The following is an 18,787-nucleotide window of genomic DNA, read 5'->3' on the forward strand; positions in this document are numbered from 1 at the left end:
TTCTCATATTATAAGACATGTCTTATATTTATTTTTTCCTCAAAAAAACACACTATGGCTTATTTTCAAGGGATGTCTTATTTTTTTCCTCCTCCTCCTGCCGCGGCCAGCATTGCTGCTGCGCCTATCACTATGTCTTATTTTCGGGGTATGGCTTATATTCCTTGAATGCTTAAAAATCCTGCTATGTCTTATTTTATGGGTATGTCTTAAAATATGAGAAACAGGGTAGCTCCTGTCTTCTACTCGCTGACAGAATCTGAAAAGCATTTAATAAACTCTACAGTGGTACCTCGGACGCTTCAGGTTACAGACGCTTCAGGTTACAGGCTCTGCTAATCCAGAAACAGTACCTCGGGTTAAGCACTTCGCTTCAGGATGAGAAGAGAAATCGCATGACGGCGGCGCAGCAGCAGCGGGAGGCCCCATTAGCTAAAGTGGTACCTCAGGTTAAGAACGGTTTCAGGTTAAGAACGGACTTCCAGAACGAATGAAGTTCTTAACGTAAGGTACTGGGTTTTCTGAAGACCCCAAGCGACTTCAGCAAACAGCATACCTTTATGAGAGATAGGAGTCAAATTTCTCAGTGTGATTTTGAATGTGTGAGGCTGTAATGTGTCGTTCAACTATGAAAATGCCTCTTGCTCATCTGGATGGAAAGAGGGAGCACCTGCTTTGTTATCCTTAGAATGTAGAGTACTGTGCAAACGTGGGTGTGGCGACCTGTTGCCCCACCCCCTTTTTACTTCAAGCCTTGAGTGTCATAGGATGCGGGTGGTGCTGTGGTCTAAACCACTGAGCCTCTTGGGCTTGCCAGTCAGAAGGTTGACGGTTCGAATCCCCGCGACGGAGTGAGCTCCCGTTGCTCTGTCCCAACTCCTGCCAACCTAGCAGTTCGAAAGCAGGCCAAAAGTAGATGAATAGGTACTGCTCCAGTGGGAAGGTTAATGGTGTTTCCGTGCGCTGCTCTGGTTTCGGTGTTCCATTGCACCAGAAGCAGCTTAGTCATGCTGGCCACGTGACCCAGAAAAATGGTCTGCAGACAAACGCCGGCTCCCTTGGCCTGTAAAGCGAGATGAGCGCCGCAACCCCAGAGTAATCTGTGACTGGACTTAACTTTCAGGGGTCCTTTACCTTTTATGAGTGTCATGGATCCCCATAATATTGTCCATGAGGCAGTGAAAAAGGTTCCCCAGCCCTGGATTAATGGATAAGAATAGGTCTGCTCTGTCAAGGATTATAAACCTTGGAGGAAAGACTGTACTTTTCTGTCTATAAGATGCCCCCTATTTGGGGGGGGGCTCACATTTAAGAAAATGGGGGGAGATGGCACAGAGTTGTTTAACTTTTTTGGGGGGGAGAATTGACCAGAGTTGTTGAGCTTTTTTGGGGGGGGGGAATGTGCATGGTAGTTGAGCAATGCTGAATATCACTCACCCAACTGGCAAATGCTAAATCGGGTCCTCCCTAACAAGAGAGCAAGTGTTACGGTGCGGCCTGGCAACCATGTGTTGTGGGTGGGAACATTTGGATGGCTGCAACACCCTATTGGAGGTCCCTCGATCCTGGGTGTAATTGGGCCAATGGGACGTCAGTCAAATTGATCGAGGGACCTCTATTTAAGCCCATGCACGTTTCCCTGAGCTTCCTCTTTTGGGCTCACTGCATGGGAACACCCGCCCACCTCTCCCTATATTTAGGGCTTGCACGCATGACCTTGCTATGCCATCGTGTGTCGTCTGTCATTGGGACAGGGGCACGGCAGGAATTTTCCCCACTTGGCTGATTGGCTGGTGCCATTTGGGTTTCGCCTGCCATGTAGCAAATCGTCACAACTTGTAAGTTTGTGGATAGGCTCTGGTTCAGGTGATAATGGTGTCAGGATGACTAGCCACCCCTATGCATTGGGTATTCTGCTAAAGGAATCCACGGACTCATGGTTGGTCTTCCCCGTGAGGGGTTGTGCCCAGAACCTGAGTCCAGGGGACATCTGGGTGGAGGCCTAGCAGGGTTCCTGCTTGCCACTGTCCCAGGTGTTCACCCAAGGCTGACTTATGGTTGGTGCCCAGGGTCAGCGTTACCTGCAAGGGTGCAGGGAGCTAGTCGAACCAGAGCCCATGCAACCACTCACTTTCTGTAATCAATAAATATGTGGCCTAAATTCTGCCAAAAACCAAACCAAAAATTTGAGTCTTGTCTGAATTTATTTCAGGGGGTGGTTAAAAGGTCTACACACGCAAAAATCACAAGTGAAACAAGCCAAATTGACAAAGCAGCAGCCAATCCAAAGCAGCCCTTTATGCATCCACAAATAACCCACCCAACTGACAAAGCAGCAGCCAATAAAATGCAGCCCTTGCAGCAGACACCTTTCACCCACCCAATCGCTAGATCCTGCTCGCGGATGCAACCAATCTCCCCCCCCCCCGTACTACCCATGTATAAGACAACACCCCCCTTTTTTACTTTCTTTTGGAGTAAAAAACCCTCGTCTAATACATGGAAAAGTACAGTAATTATGGGCAGGAGGAGGCAAAAGGCAACACATACAAGCACACATATACACATCCACAGTCAGCTTTATAAGCTGCTTCTCAGCCTGAGGCTACCGAGGGAGGTTTCACTCTTTCTTTCCCTTTGGAGCCAACTGTGGGATATTTCTGAATTAACTAGACCGGCTAAAACACGGAGCTGCAGTTGATATGTGAACTCTTGCGATGAGGGAATTTTTGGTAGTAATACCTGCAGTAAATATAATTCCTCACTATAGTAAAATAGCAGGGCAATTTTCTTAAGAACAACTTGCTGAACAGGGCTACTACCATCAGGTAGCTCTCTTCCTTCATATTACAGTTTAAGGTTCAAAGTACTGCTGGGGATGTATCCATACCTGCCAAGTCTCCCGCTGAAAAATGCGGGATCAGCAGCGGCGCGGCACCGGAAGTTGCATAGAAGCGGAGCGGCACCGGAAGTCGATTCTACTCATGCCCGATGGCCACCAAAATGGCTGCTGGGCATGCGTAGAAACGACTTCCGGTGCCGCTCTGCCCAATTTCCAGTGCCCACACATGGGAAGAGCGGCACCCAAAATGAAGGCTCCCTGGCAGGTAGGAAATCCAGGGGATTTCTGGGATTTTTCTCCATTCGGGAGAACAGCGGGAAACGGATTAAAATTTGGGGGGTTCCAGCGAAAAACGGGATACTTGGCAGCTATCTATCTATCATCTATCTATCTATCTATCTATCTATCTATCATCTATCTATCTATCTATCTATCTATCATATCTATATATTTACAATCTGTCTGTCTAAACCCTTCATTGAGAGAATATTTAGCTTTTTTTAAAAAAAGATTCCTGTTTGTTTTCATTGTTTCCCCTGAGCCATTTCTTCTTAGGGCTGATTTCTTTTTCCTGCAGCGACCATAGCCAATCAAGTGCCATGTGAGGAATAAGAGGAGCTCACTACATGGTTTAGCTAACCATTATTGATAAGGGGAAGGACCCTAATAGCTCACTGGTAGAGCATCTGTTTGCCCATAAGAGGATCCAGATTCAGTCCCTGGCATTCTAGGTAGGACTGTGAAGGACTCCTGCCTGAAACTGTGGAGAGCCACTGCCAGGCGCTGAGGTAGATCAACCAATGGCTTGATTCACTATAAGGCAGCTTCCCACGTTCTTATTCCTAGCATCACAAGATGCAAATAATTCATGGTGAGGGAAATGCTTGACTCACACAGATGGTCCTAGTTAACCAAACATCATATAGCAGCAGCCTTTCTCAAACTTGCTGTTGTTGGACTACAACTCCCATCATTCTTAGCTACCAGGACCAGTGATGATGGGAATTGTAGTCCAACAACAGCTAGGGACCTAACTTTGAGAATGGCTGTTATATAGCAGAAGGTAAAAGGTAAAGATAAAGGACCCCTGAACGGTTAAGTCCAGTCAAAGGCGACTATGGTGACAGCTTTCCGGGTCATGTGGCCAGCATGACTAAACCACTTCTGGTGCAACAGGACACCATGACAGAAGCCAGAGCACATGGAAATGCCATTTACCTTCCCACCACAGCGGAACCTATTTATCTACTTGCTTTTGAACTGCTAGGTTGGCAGGAGCTGGGACAGAGCAACGGGAGCTCACCCCGTCACGGGGATTCATAGAATCATAGAGTTGGAAGAGACCACAAGGGCCATCCAGTCCAACCCCCTGCCAATCAGGAAACTCCATCAAAGCATTCCTGACAGATGGCTGTCAAGCCTCCGCTTAAAGACCTCCAAAGAAGGAGACTCCACCACACTCCTTGGTAGCAAATTCCACTGTCGAACAGCTCTTACTGTCAGGAAGTTCTTCCTAATGTTTAGGTGGAATCTTCTTTCTTGTAGCTTGAATCCATTGCTCCATGCCCGCTTCTCTGGAGCAGCAGAAAACAACCTTTCATCCTCTTCTATATGACATCCTTTTATATATTTGAACATGGCTATCATATCACCCCTTAACCTTCTCTTCTCCAGGCTAAACATACCCAACTCCCTAAGCTGTTCCTCATAAGGCATTGTTTCCAGGCCTTTGACCATTTTGGTTGCCCTCCTCTGGACATGTTCCAACTTGTCAGTATCTTTCTTGAACTGTAGTGCCCAGAACTGGACACAGTAGTCCAGGTGAGGTCTGACCAGAGCGGAATACAGTGGCACTATTACTTCCCTTGATCTAGATGCTATACTCCTATTGATGCAGCCCAGATTTGCATTGGCTTTTTTAGCTGCTGATTCAAACCACCGACCTTCCGATCGGCAAGTCCAAGAGGCTCAGTGGTCACTACACCTTGTACACATAGGTGTGGCTACATTCTAATGTCTCCAAGGACCTCCCGGAGTGATAACATTGCTTCCTGAACAGGCAATGCATTTTGGCTCCCTTTGAACCAAGAACGCAAAAACATGCTGAGGAAAGGGGTGTGGTTCTGTGCTGACAAAAATAATTGTGAAAACGGGTGTCCGCTTAGGTGAGCTGGGGAGAAAGGTTGTCCCAAGTAGGCTTATTAAAAAGCTTATAATTGCCCGCGATAAAGAGTTTCCTCAAAACGTGTTGGGTACGAAATTCTATTTGCACCGTTCTCCTTGTTGTTGCCTCTGGAAATTGTTCCCTCTTTCGGCTCAGCTGAATCACGTTAATTTAGAATCTAAAATGCAATGCTGAGCTCTGAACTCTATTAAGTTAATAGGAGTTCTGTCATTTACTACAGCGCTTTCAGAATTTCACCACAGGCATCCACAATCACAGCTTTAAGAGTTTATTTCCCCAAAAATTATCTGGCATAATCACGATTATATAACACAGGTCATGTTAATTAGCAAAGCAATTTTTTCTTTTGTTTACATTTGGAATTATCAGGATTTGATCAGAAGGCCAGAAGGATATGGTTTGATATTGCAAATCTTAGCCTTGAAAGTAATCAGGTAAGAAGAATTAATGCCAAGAGAGATTATGGAGTTTCCAGCATTGTTAGCAGAGTTTTCTTTTCTATCTTTTTTAAAGGATTAAATAAATATGTGTTGGTTATATGGCATAAGACCAGATAAAGAAGATAGCTTTAGTGTCGAATTTGTCAACGCGAAAGTTGAAAATGTTAATTTGCGGTAATTAACAAACTAAAACAAACAACAAAAATCCCATGGGACTGTGTGATGGACTGCTTTCCTGCTTGTTGTAGTTTTGCTGTGACACCAGATATTTGTCAGTAATTTGCATGTTGCCAACACTCCATAGCTGCCAAGTTTTCCCTTTTCTCGCGAGGAAGCCTATTCAGCATAAGGGAAAATCCCTTAAAAAAGGGATAACTTGGCAGCTATGCAACACTCTGACCATGGGCGTACCCAGGATCAAAACTAGGGGGGGGGCAAGGGGAGGGGCCAAGGCACGGAAGGGGAGGGGCCACAAAGTGGGCGGGAACAGCGAACTCGCGCTCCGCCGGGTTGTGCCCCTCCCTAGCAGCAGGGCTGGTGGGCGGAGGCGGAGCCCAGCCCAGCGGAGCGCGAGTTCAGCGTTCCTGCCCGCCGCGCCGCGCTCTCTGGTTCCCCGCCGCGCTTGGCCTTGCCAGAGGGCGCGACGGGGAGCTGGAGGGAGGGCGCAGCGCGGCGGGCGGGAACGGCGAACTCGCGCTCCGCCGGGCTGTGCCCCTCCCTAGCAGCAGGGCTGGTGGGCGGAGGCGGAGCCCAGCCCAGCGGAGCGCGAGTTCGGCGTTCCCGCCCACCGCGCCGCGCTCCCTGGGTCCCCGCCGCGCTTGGCCTTGCCTGAGGGTGCGCCGGGGAGCTGGAGGGAGGGTGCGGCGCGGTGCGGCGGGAATGGCGAACTCGCGCTCCGCCGGGCTGTGCTCCGCCTCTGCCCACCAGCCCTGCTTCTAGAGTAGGGCAGCTGCCCTAACTTGCCACATGGTGGGTACGCCCTTGACTCTGACGCAATAGCAGCAGGGATAATTTAGATGACAATTCCCTTTCTACCCTTGCTGAAAGAGGCTCAAAATCGATTCTCATTTACTGTGGGAAGTCCTTGTGATACTATCTGAAAACAAAAAGTTACATTTGGCGGCGGGTGGCCAATCCTACCTCTGTTCCTAACAATCTGTTCTGGGACACCGGCTTCTAAGGACGAAGCATGATTGACTGCCTTCTGTCATGGCTGATCCATTATAGAACAGGCATTCCCCAAACTTCGGCCCTCCAGATGTTTTGGACTACAATTCCCATCGTCCCCAACCACTGGTCCTGTTAGCTAGGTGTCATGGGAGTTGTAGGCCAGAACATCTGGAGGGCCGCAGTTTGGGGATGCCTGATTATAGAACAACTGTCACCCAGCTTTCTTTCCTTATATATCAAGTAGACACACACACAGTAAAATGTTGCAGTGTGCCTTCACCTCCTAGCAGAGATGTCTGCCTATGGTCAGAGTTCCAGCCAGTCAACCATCTCACATTTCTCAGTTGCCCCATCTTGGTTCCATTTCTGCCAACACCCCCGGTTTTGCTATTAGAGGGAGTGATTAAATTGTTACATTTTGGGTTGCCTGTCTAGCTGTCATCTAGAAGTCAAACCGCAGCTATCACTTCAGTATTTAAAGCTCTACATGCCTATTCTAGCATAATCTGTCACGCTGGGAACATCTAAAATTATTGATTGCGAAACGTTCACGCTCTTGAAATATTAAAGTTTAATATTTCAAGGAAAAGACTGTTGGGCAAACAATAGGATTCAAACCTTCATGCTGGCTGGCACTGATGGGAGTTGTAGTCCGGAAACATCCGGATGGCACCCCATTGACTATATCTGTTTAGAGGGTAACAATGTTGGATGTTTGATATTTTGTTGTGTTTTATATATGCTGTAAGATGCCCAGAGTGGCTGGGGAAACCCAGCCAGATGGGTGGGGTACAAATACTAAAATAATTTTAAAAATTACTATTATTAACAACTTAACTCCCAAGGCTTGCACAGCATTTCTCCCTCTTGGGGCCATACTATACAGTACATTAAAAATGTGCTGAGTGGATTTTTAAATACCAGGAAGCAAATAGTGATTATTTATTTTATTATCATTTATTGAATCTGTATACTGCCCTTCGTCCGTAGACCTCAGGGCGGTTCGCAAGATAAAAACCACAAAATACATAATAAACATAAGAACAAAAACACATCAATAATTCCCCTTACCACAGCACATTTATTTTTATTCCCCCCCCAAAATTATTCATTTTATACATACAAATAAAACAAACAACAAACAACACAAAAATACTTCTTATTAATCATAACTTTCCTTAACATCGTTAGGTGACTTCCCTCAGTCCCCTCCATCTGAATTTCATTTCTTTTCATCTTTGGCAATTTCATACAATTTACAAATAAGCCATTTTTGCACTAAAACATTCTATACTTAACCTACATTCTACATTTACACCGAAAGTCTATATTTACACCCCTAAGGGATCTTAAAAATCACAATATTTTTTCGAATATAATTCAAATTTCTTCCAATCTTCTTCCACCGTCTCCTCTTCCTGGTCGCAGAGTCTCCCAGTCAATTCGGCAAGTTCCATAAAGTCTATCATCTTCATCTGCCAATCGTCTATAGTTGGTATATCTTTCACAGCACATTTAAAGGGGCATTGGATGTTAGTTGAAGAAGAACGTTTTCACCTGGTGTCAAAAGGTGTATGATGAAGGCGACAGCCGGACTTCCCTGGGGAGAGCATTCCACAAATGGGGAGCCACTGCAGAGAAGGCCTGTTCTTGTCTTGCTACCCTCCAGGCCATGGGTAGGCAAAATAAGGCCTGGGGCCCGGATCCGGCCCAATTGCCTTCTGAATCCGGCCCGCAGACAGTCCGGGAATCAGCGTATTTTTACATAAGTAGAATGTGTCCTTTTATTTAAAATGCATCTCTGGGTTATTTGTGCGGCATAGGAATTCGTTCATCCCCCCCCCCCCAAAAAAATGGTCCGGCCCCCTTCTGAAAAAGTTTGCTGACCCCTGCTCCAGACCTCTCTGTGGTGATCAGCACCACAGCATGGGCAGGGGGATCTGCAATCTTGGTTATTTAAAAAAAAAACAACCACAAAACACCCCCCCCCATATGGCTAGTGGCTCCCCGCCAATGCTGATTGCTGAGTGGGGAGAGGTCTAACTAAATCAAGTCTAACTAAATCACAACTGGGGAATAAATTCATCTGGTGCTGTGCCAAGCACATCCCCCCTTCATCCATTATGCCTCATACCTTTTATATATATATATATATATATATATATATATATATATATATATATATATATATATATGAGAGACTTACAACCATTGCAGATCCTTTTCTTCACATAATGTAGATATGCCCTGGATTAATGGGAGAAGAAAAACTGGAAGATTGGTAATAAATATCTGGAAAGTTTAGGGGGCGAATGAAATAGCTGCATCTTTGGCAACAGAGTCCAGAATGTTGATAATGAGGTGATAATGATTTTTTTGACACAATTATAGCTGTACTGCTTCATAGATGGCCGATGGATTTAGGAACATGGCTCCCAACTTGAGTTTCTGGTGAAAGCCGTTCCATACTGATTGATTACCGCAATAATAAAATCTCAAATCCTCTGTCCTTGTTTGAACCCAGCCCGTTGGTCTCCACAACGCGGAATTTATGTCTGCTGATAACACTTGAGAGAATAAGGCATTTGAGGGCTTTCAGAAAGACAGATTGCAGTAAATTAATCTCTTATAGGGCTTTCTCCTTGTATTGGCAAAGTAATAACTTAGGACAGAGACCAACATTTGGGAGCTTGTCTTTTCCTTAGAAATCTAACTTTGAAACTGCGCATCTTAAAAATAGGCATAAGAACCAAATTGTTTCAATAACTTTACGTCTGAACAGTGTCTGCTGTATTGCCTGTATCCAGAACACTGATAGCCAAGGTGTCCTCTAAAACCTTAAGGCTAAGGTGGCAGGGAATCTAAATTATGAGCAAAGATTGAGGATAAGGCAAGAATTATGTCAAATATTAAAATTATTCTGAGAAAATTGGCCTCTGTTACTCAACTGACTATCACGCTAGTTAAATTTAGCCAGTATATCTAGTAGAAGACCAAAACAAAAATCAGGTGGGGTTGGGTTTTGTTGTTGTTGCCATTAACACAAGATTGTGTTATAGAGCATCAATCTTCACTCTGTTCCTTTATTGGCCTGATGAACAGATGAGCCAGGCAGGCTGGATTCAAGATGGCAGAACAATGCAGGTGTATTTGTGGAGCTTCCATAAGTTCCTGTCAGCAGCAGCTTTTGTTTTCCTCTCCTGCGGGGAGCATCTTGAGAATCATCCCGCAACATACTGCTCCACCTCTCTGCTTCCAGTCCACCTGGCTCACCTGCTGGTTGGGCTAATTAAGGGGGCAGAGTGGACCCAGGCAGCGTGCGCTGCAATCTCCCAAAGCATTTTTGAAAATAATTATCATATCACAGGCGTTGCAGTGACATTTCAACCTCCTGAACCTCGTGCACGGTCTGTTTCTATTTGGTATTCCACAGATCCTTGAATTTCCAGGGAAGGCTTGGAAAAATGAAACACACAACTTGTTTTTATGCATATCAGACCAAAACGTGATACACTCTCTGCGCTTAGAGCTAAAAGAGGCTCCTGGGAGGTTGGAGGAACATTGCTGGAACAACTCTTGGGATTTGGGCAACTGGCTTCTAAATAATAACAATTATTTTATTATTTATAACCTGCCCATCTGGCTGGGTTTCCCCAGCCACTCTGGGCAGCACACAGCATATATCAGAACATATGAATACATCAAACATTAAAAACTTACCAATACACGGCTGCCTTCAGATGTATTCTGAATACAGTGAAAGTAAATCGTCAAATGCCAGCTAAAACGTTTTAAAATGTTTTAAACCGTTTTAATTTTGGTTCCTCTGTTTTGTTTTTGTTAGTTTGGGGTTGGTTAAATGTTTAGTTGGGGGTGGCAATTATTTTAATTTGGGTATAACTGTAAACTGGTTGTTGTTATTGTTGTTGTTGTTGTTGTTGTTGTTGTTGTTGTTGTTGTTTTCCATTGATTTATTATCTGTATAAGATAACATACAAATGTTAACATACTAGCTGCAGGGGCGGAGGAAGGGGTGTGTGCTGGGGGCAGTCTGCCCCAGGTGTCACCAATGAGGGGGGTGACAAAATGCTGAGCGGCACTCACCGTGGGGACTGCAACGCGCCCGAGCCACGTGTCTTTCTAGGGAGTGACGCGGTGGCTTGGGCGCCCACAGGCTCCACACTGCTCCGAACAGTCTACCCACCACCTCCCCCTCAGCTATAGGGCAGCTGAGTGGGAGGAGGTAGGCAGACTCCTCGGAGGCCCCGCAGAGCATCCTGCCCCTGCTGGCCCCGCCCCAGGGTGCAGGGCACGCGCATCGCCCCAGTTGCCCGATAGGCTTGCTCCGCCGCTGATCCCATGGCCTCTCTATGGCCCACACTACTGGCCTCCTTCCTTAGGCAGCTCATAGTGACTGGAGAATGGATGAGGAGGAAGAGAGCATGATGCGCTAGGTCCGAGGTTCAGAGGGCAGGGCCACCATGGGTGGGGGGGGGGGAAAGGCAGAGTGGAGCACAAGCAGTCTTGGTTTTTATTGAATGCTTTGTGCGTCCATGTTTAATCTTGCTCCTTTCCAAAAATTATTTACTGGCCTGAGTCTTTCCTTTTTTCTTTGCAAAATCTACGAACAAATAAAATAATTTATCTTAAAAACCATTGTAAACAGTTAAAATCATTAGTAGGATTGGAATAACACTTGTCGTTTAATGGTGAATTTTGGACACAATGGAGAGGTAAAAGATTTGGATTATTATAAAAGATGCAGGAGGAAATGATGGAGAAATAGGACCCACAAAGGGGAGGAGGGAAGTCCAGGAAATTCTTTGGAACCTATTTTCTATGTTGTATGTTGGATGGGTGACTGTGAAATTTAATCTGAAAAACCAAATACACACACACACACACACACACACACAAATAAAATCAGGATTAGGGGTTCTGCTGTGCTCCCTTGATTTACTGATGATGGAAATGTTCTGCAGGCGGGGTGGTATGCTGGGAAATGCGGGCTGAGGAGGGTCAGTTGAAGGGGAGTGAGAACTGTCCCACTTTTCATCTGTGGAATTTTGGAGGCTACGTTTCATGTGCCATCATATTTTATTAGTCCTAGATTGGAGCTGAAAAAATGAGAAGTGGCCCAGATCTCCCCAGGCCATTGAGAGAGCCTGTTTGTCAACATGGAAGGCTGCCTTCAAAGTAGAAGTGATTTTTTGCTGCCTTGCAACACAACATAGTTTTGCTCCTTTATTCTTTTCTTTGCTTTTTTCTTCCTCTGTTTCCCCGGAAAACTGGAGTGGGGTGGGGGTAGGGAGCCAGAAACTCCCTTTTATCTTTGCCTGCTCAAATTCTGCCACCCCCTGCTGCCGACGGATCCATAACGTGCATTTGTGTTTGTTGTTTTTCTAATGGCAGCTGACAATAGGACATTTTGGGTGGACATTGTACAGACAGGCCTTGAAGCGATGAAGACACTTTGAGAAAGAAGAAGGAAGGCGCTCGGTCTACCGCTGAGCCTTGAGACCTAAGGGATTTCCTTGAAAGGAAGGGTCAGAATGGATATGTGTGTTGGTGCGGGCGAGGGTAAAATAAGATGAGTCTTATAAAGTCATCAGATAAGGCTGGGGGGAGAGTCGCAGCTATAAATCAGTATATAGCCCAGAGTGAGACTGTGGCATTCTCTTTGCAGGAAAGTTAAAACTCCTTTTATTCACAAGTGTTCAAAGGTAATAAGCAGTGCCTTCGAGTCCTTCAGCTTCCCACACCTTCCCCTTTTGACTCTTAACGTTCTAGTACATTTCAAATTATAGTCGACAGGGAAATCTTTTGACTTTCCCCCAAGTTGAAATAACAATTAAGCAGAGCAAGAATCTCCTGCCACGATGCCCTCCTGCCACAAATCACGTACTCCTACCTCATGTCAAACAAAAACGCAGAGACACGAAGAATCTCATCCTTTGGTCTTTGATTTCTTATGCAAGGGCTGTGGAAATTAATGCGGTTGCTTAAAGGCACAGGATGATGTCCTCATTGAAAGTCAATGAGACGCTTGCATCAGTTCCTAAAGAGTATTTTTGTCATGTCCCCCCTCAAACCCTACTTTCTTATTCCCCGGCTTTCTTATTTTGGTCGCCGCATCCTGCCTTCCTCTTTTTCCATTATTAGCATTTCTCATTCTCTCTTTTAGTGTGCATCCGTTTCATGAAGCAAACAGCTGTTCATTTGTTTTGTCAGTAATGGGGAAAAGACTCGAACAGCTGATGACAGGTAATTTGGGCTGATGTCGAAATTCTTATAATAGAAACAGCGTTGAAAGCTATTACTTCATCTTATGCTGACTGTATATGTGTGATGAGACTTTCTAAATAGGAAACCACAACATTGGACCTGCGCTTTGCAAGGCAAAATAAGAAGAACTGGAGACCTAGAAAGTAGGAAAGTTAAAAAACAAAAACACAAGTTGTCTGGTCGCATCTGCTTTTTAAACGGTGTATGAGTGTACACCCAGTTTTGTCAAAGTGAATTGGCATTCACTCTATCCTCTGAAGGCCTATGATGATTTTGCAAAGGACAACACATAGTCCTCATCTTTGGGTTGACGGTTTTCATCAACTTCTGCACCATTGTAATGCTCATTAACATTCTAGAACACTTCAGCCAAGAAGAGAGGGCTAAATATAAATGACCGAAGCCAAAGAACCCACACAGCCAATAGCTACAGAGATCTGAAAGAACGTGAGCTGTATTTGCCTCAGAGGTTTCCCCCCACTGTCAAGTGCACCTGATTTTTGGAGTCAGTTTGTGCATATGTTCATCCACCCCCACTTTAATTCTCTACATGCCCAGTGCTTTCAAAGTAAGCTTCCGGCAAGATTATTCAAAGCTGCCTTTGACTTTGCACATAGATTTGATCGGTCAGCTGTGCAAGGATTAGTTGTCTCAATTCCAGTTATATTAATGAGAGTCATTTAGGTAAATTGCTCCCGTCCAGTCATTTGAAAAGTGACCCCTTGTTCTTCCGAGCCAGGTATAAAAATATAATTGAAATCCCCCCCCTCTCTCTCATCAATCCACAGAAAAACTGGCTGATGTATGCTCTGATTCAATGGTAAACACTGGGTTTTCCAGGGGGGAAGTAGCATTACAAGTGGCCGTGCGCGAGAGCTCTTTTACAAGCATTCCTGGAAGAGTTAATACTGGGGCGAGGAACAGGGTTTGTCACAGAGGAGTGAAACTGAAGCAAGGTTATTTGGGTGTGTTTTTGTTTGTTTGTTTGTTTTTACTGTTTTTATTTATGAAGCAAGGTTATTTGTTGAGCATTGCAGAGCATCTTAGGCACAGACACTGATCCTGGCCTGGACAGATAGAGATGAAGAGCTATGCAGTTTGGAGAAGGATCAAAAGCGTGCAGCTACTTCCTTGATGCAAGAAGAAAGCATGCAAGGCAGCGTAGTTTCACGTGGTCAGGTCAGTCAGCAGAGCTTAGATATGGAGCTGAGCAGAATGAAATAAAACGGGGCTGACAGCTGAAAACACACACACACACACACACACACACACGGATGTGTTGGGAAATTAGCAACCAGCTGCTTGAAATGTGCTTCTATATTTTACAGAATCCATTAAGCAGCCTTTTGTTAGTTATTCAATCCGCAGATTGGGCTGAGGAGCATTCTTCCGGAGGCTGTCCTGTCGCCTCACAGCGTGGGATTGTCGAATCCTGTGTTTGTCAAAGGGGACAAGCCAGGCGACGTGGAAAACGATGTTCTTTGATCAGCACCTGCAAAGTGGCAGACCAGGAAGGGAAAGTTTCTTTCAAAGGTTATGTCTAGATGATGACGACATCAGCCCAAGCTTCTGCTGGCGAGATGATTAGCTTTTTAAAACAAATAATTACATTTGGTTTTGTGTGTAACAAACAAACAAAAGTATATATAGTGCCTACACTTCGAATTCATGGTGTCTTTTTCACAATTTGTTTACATTCGGTATTAGCTTGATACAGTACATTTGCAGTATGGGAGAAGGTGGCAAGCAGAATTTTTGAACGTGGGTTAAAAGACTCCTTAGACTGCTCTGCCTCCTTCCTTTTAGCAAATGTTTTGTGCCACTTGGGGAGTGGTAATTCTGTATTGACTTGTTTTGGATGTTTGTATGTGATGCCAATAAAAGGTTTGATGATGATGATGATGATGATAAGGCTGTCGTGAGTCAGCAATTAACCTTTTTCCTGCCCGAACCTCTTTCTGGTCAGGCAAAAACAAGAATACCCCCCCAAAAAACCCATTCATGTGCCAACTTTGTGAAGGGGGGCCCAGAAAGTGGGTCTATAAGTTAGCCTCATTTCCTGATTAATGTAGTTCTTTATCTCCTTGACTTCTGACTGCTGAGAAGGCCCTCTGCCTGGTTAATTCACAAAGAAGGCTAAATTCTCTCCATACCTCTTCTTTAACACTGAGGTAGCTTGCTACCTCCACAATATTTAACTTTGTAACTCAAGTATGTAGTCCACCTTGTAAAGGGGTATGACTTATCACAGAAATAAATATGGGGCAGGTTTTCCCAAACTGATGATAGTTGAAGGAACGCCTTTTAAAATTAAAAATTAGGAACTAAAATTAAAAAAATTGATTGGTGGTACAATTAGAATCAGAGCTGCACATGTTTAATTCTTCTGCTGTGCTGTTTTCACTGGTGAGCTCCAATATTTATTTAGAAAAATTATAGAACATTATAGCTCATATCGTTCCAACAACGCTTATTACCCCTTGATGCTAGCTGTATCCAGGGTTTGCAGTCCCTCGTGTGGTATTCTCTGCCCACCACCCTCACCCTGTTGAATTGCATGTAGCCAGGGGCGGCAGGGAGGCACTGTCTGTCTCCTGCTGCTTCGGAAATCATAGATCCAAAGACTTCTAGAGTTGGAAGAGTCAGCTAGTCAGCAAGTCCAACCCCCTGCAATGCAGGAATATGCAGCTGTCCACAGGGATCTAACCTCCAGCCTTGCCATCATCAGCACCATGCTTTAACCAGCTTTAAGCAACGGAGAAGAGGAAGCATAATGGTGTTTGCAGGATAATGGCTTTCTGCTTCTCCTCGCCTTGTGGTCCCTTGCTAAAATAACCCCCCCCCCAAGCACATGTATCACACCTTAGGTACACCTTCATTTTAACACCATATTCTTCCTCCTCTCCCAGGAATCACTTGCTGAGATTTGATAAGCCACCTCTCCCACAACCTTCCATTTGCCCTGTCATGTGTTTTCTTTTCTCTTTTATTTATTTATTTTCGACTCCCTGGAGTTTGACTTGCATATATATGTATTTGAAGGCAAAATTATAGGCTCTTTGATAGCCACGGATTTTTCTGTACAGGAAAACCTGCTCTTTCTTTTGTCAGTGCCTTCTTTCCAATGACTCACAGGTTCTCCCGGTAAAAATAATAATTATCCCCCAAATAATTAAAATGAGAAAGAATTTGCATTGGTTCTTCCTGCTGTATACGAGTGCTGGATAACAGGTTAAGTGCAAATGAGCATTTTTAGCCTCCTTCTGTCTTTCTAATTTAGAACAAAAATTACATTTCTCCGGATTTCTGCTTCCTCGGCTTAGAAAATCTTGACATTTGTGTCTGCCTTCTGTGCTATCACCCACCCTTCTCTCCTGTGCCTAGCCATGTAAAGCCTCCATGCCGAAATGAATATAATTAGAATATAAATGAGCAGAAATATGGAAGGGGAAGGCGCTTGGAGTTCCTTGAATTGTGCCTGCAATGTGGAGAAAGGGTGAAGATGGTTACTTGGAAGGAAGTCTGGTGTCCCAGTGACACGGCTGCTCAATATGCACAGGGACAGTATATGCAAAGAAGAAGCCTGGTTTCATATGATGTTCCATGAATGTAATGGAGGAAAAGAAAATTAATAGCAAGGACTGCCTCTAGACAACTTTCCAGGGCTCGCCTTTCTGTGGTGGGCAGAGCCAGAGGCAAAAATGGCTGAGAATGGAAATGGCAAGTGGCTTAGGGTGGATCTACACACAAGTGGGGGGGGCACTAAAAATAAGTCAGAAATTAGATTGTAATAACAAAAGGGGGGAAACCCTATGGAAAATGGCGTATAAAAATATCCTGCTCTCTGGCGCCATCTGGTGTTGCATGTTTATAGAGCATTCAAATGGTTGTTTCTTTACTAATGTAGCTGAGTCCTAATTACTCCTAATATTCAATATACTTCTCTATCCTCCATCCAGGCAAATGAAATGTTCAAAAACACTCCAGCCATGGGACTATGCAAAGATGGCAAAGCTGACAGCAAAAATAAAGAGATCAGAAGGATGAAAACTTTGTCGAAGAGTGGGTGTTCTTTCCGGACAATTTGAGAAAAAACTGTAGTCGGATGAAATCGTGAGTAGGATTTGAATAAGAGGCAAGGGAAGGAGATTGTAATATAAGTTAGAATGTAATAGAAACTAAATGGTACAGTAGTTATGGCAGCAGAGAAAGGAATACAACATCATGGATGTAAGGATGGGAAGTCAAAATGTAAGAAACTATTCAAAAGTGAACTGAAAAATGTTAAATTTTGTGGGGGGGGGAAACTGATAATAAATTATTATTATTTTAAAAACCACTCCAGCCATGTAAAAATACTTGAGGAGGCTGCAGAGGCATGTGGCCTGGGGAGATTTCCAAGGGCCAGACAGAAAGGTTTAGAGGGCCATATCTGAATATTTATGTTTTATTGGAAATTTTCCAGTGAGGAAATAATGTGAAAGAAAGGAAACAAGACAGAAAAGAAAAAGAAAAAATACGTGAAATACAAAAACGAAATATGGGTATATAAGAAATACAATTATTTTCTGACTGATGGTCGAATAAAGGATGATGCTGATGATGGTAATACAATTATTCCAAGAAATGTAAGATTAGACACAGATTGTGTATTGATAAATATAAGGATATTTGGAATGCATTTATAAAATATATATATAATGATTTAATAGACAACCTCTGAGCCTGAAGTGCCACTACCCTGCTGCAGATTTTGGAATTATTATTAGAGGCTACAGAGAATTGTTTTCAAAAAAAGTGATGGCATTGCATTCCTATTGATTATGCCACTTATTCAACGCTAGCAAAATTATTCCGATATTTAGTTACAGAAAATTATTTCCGTCAATTTATTAAAATGTTTGCACCCAAGGTTACCTAACAGCCATTAAAACAAACAGCAGTAGAATATGCTTGGCATAAACCAGAATAACAGCAGCCACAAAGCCGTGAAGCTGAGATCAGAAGGGGAAAAGGAACCCAGCTGAGAAGCAGAGCCTAACTGAGCCCAACAACAACAACACCAGAACAATCGGCGAACACCATAGTCAAAGGGCCTCAAAGTTCTCTAAAGCACTTTGGTCTTTGCTGGGTGTATAAAAATCATGTGGCGTAGCTACGTGGATTTAGACCGTGGGCTTAATGACCAGATGGGGACCCCCATTTGGGCAGCCATCTGTATTATTTCAACCCAGAAGCACACAATTAGCATTTCTCTTTTCTTCCCCACCTCCATGCTTTGCAACTTTTTCTACATTCTTGCTGTGCTAGAGCAAAAAGAAAAATCTAACCAAACAACAACAACAATTTGCCAGCCCTGATTTTTTTTAAGACAAAAAGAAGCAAGAAAAAGCCTGTGCAGTTTTCTCACTTTTTTAAAATAAAAAAAAACCACTAAAATCCTAGTATCATCAAGGCTAGTAGAATATAATGAAGTCTGCTTCTGCTGCCTTGATGTGGAACAGATCTACCCAGGTACTGATATAGAGTCCGCTTGCTGCTGCAAAGTTAGGGATACATACTCTCCAACATTTCTCCTATTCCTATTCTTCTTCGGCATCATCATCAACATCATCATCATCTAATTATACCTTGCCCATCTGACTGGGTTGCCCCAGCCACTCTGGGTGGCTTCCAACATTTATAAAAACATAATAAAACATTAAACATTAAAAAAAACCCTTCCCTATACAGTTGTACCTTCGTTTTCGAACAGCTTAGTTCTTGAACGTTTTGGCTTCCGAACGTTGCAAACCTAGAAGTGAGTGTTCCGGTTTGCGAGCTATTTTTGGAAGCCAAACGTCCAATGCAGCCAATCAGAAGCCA

The 18,787-nt window shown here is 44.1% G+C and overlaps 1 long non-coding RNA gene across 1 annotated transcript in view; it reads left to right on the forward strand.

The window, feature by feature from the left end:
- Positions 1-18,787, forward strand: part of LOC148686172 (uncharacterized) — a 92,738-nt gene that overhangs the window by 45,706 nt on the left and 28,245 nt on the right. Inside the window, exon 2 of the long non-coding RNA XR_015948857.1 lies at positions 16,882-17,035. This is a non-coding gene — a long non-coding RNA (uncharacterized LOC148686172). The remainder of the gene's footprint in view (positions 1-16,881; positions 17,036-18,787) is intronic.

This window comes from Zootoca vivipara, chromosome 3, assembly GCF_965207765.1.
Source record: "Zootoca vivipara chromosome 3, rZooViv2.hap1.1, whole genome shotgun sequence".
In the NCBI taxonomy this organism is placed as follows: Eukaryota; Metazoa; Chordata; class Lepidosauria; order Squamata; family Lacertidae; genus Zootoca; species Zootoca vivipara.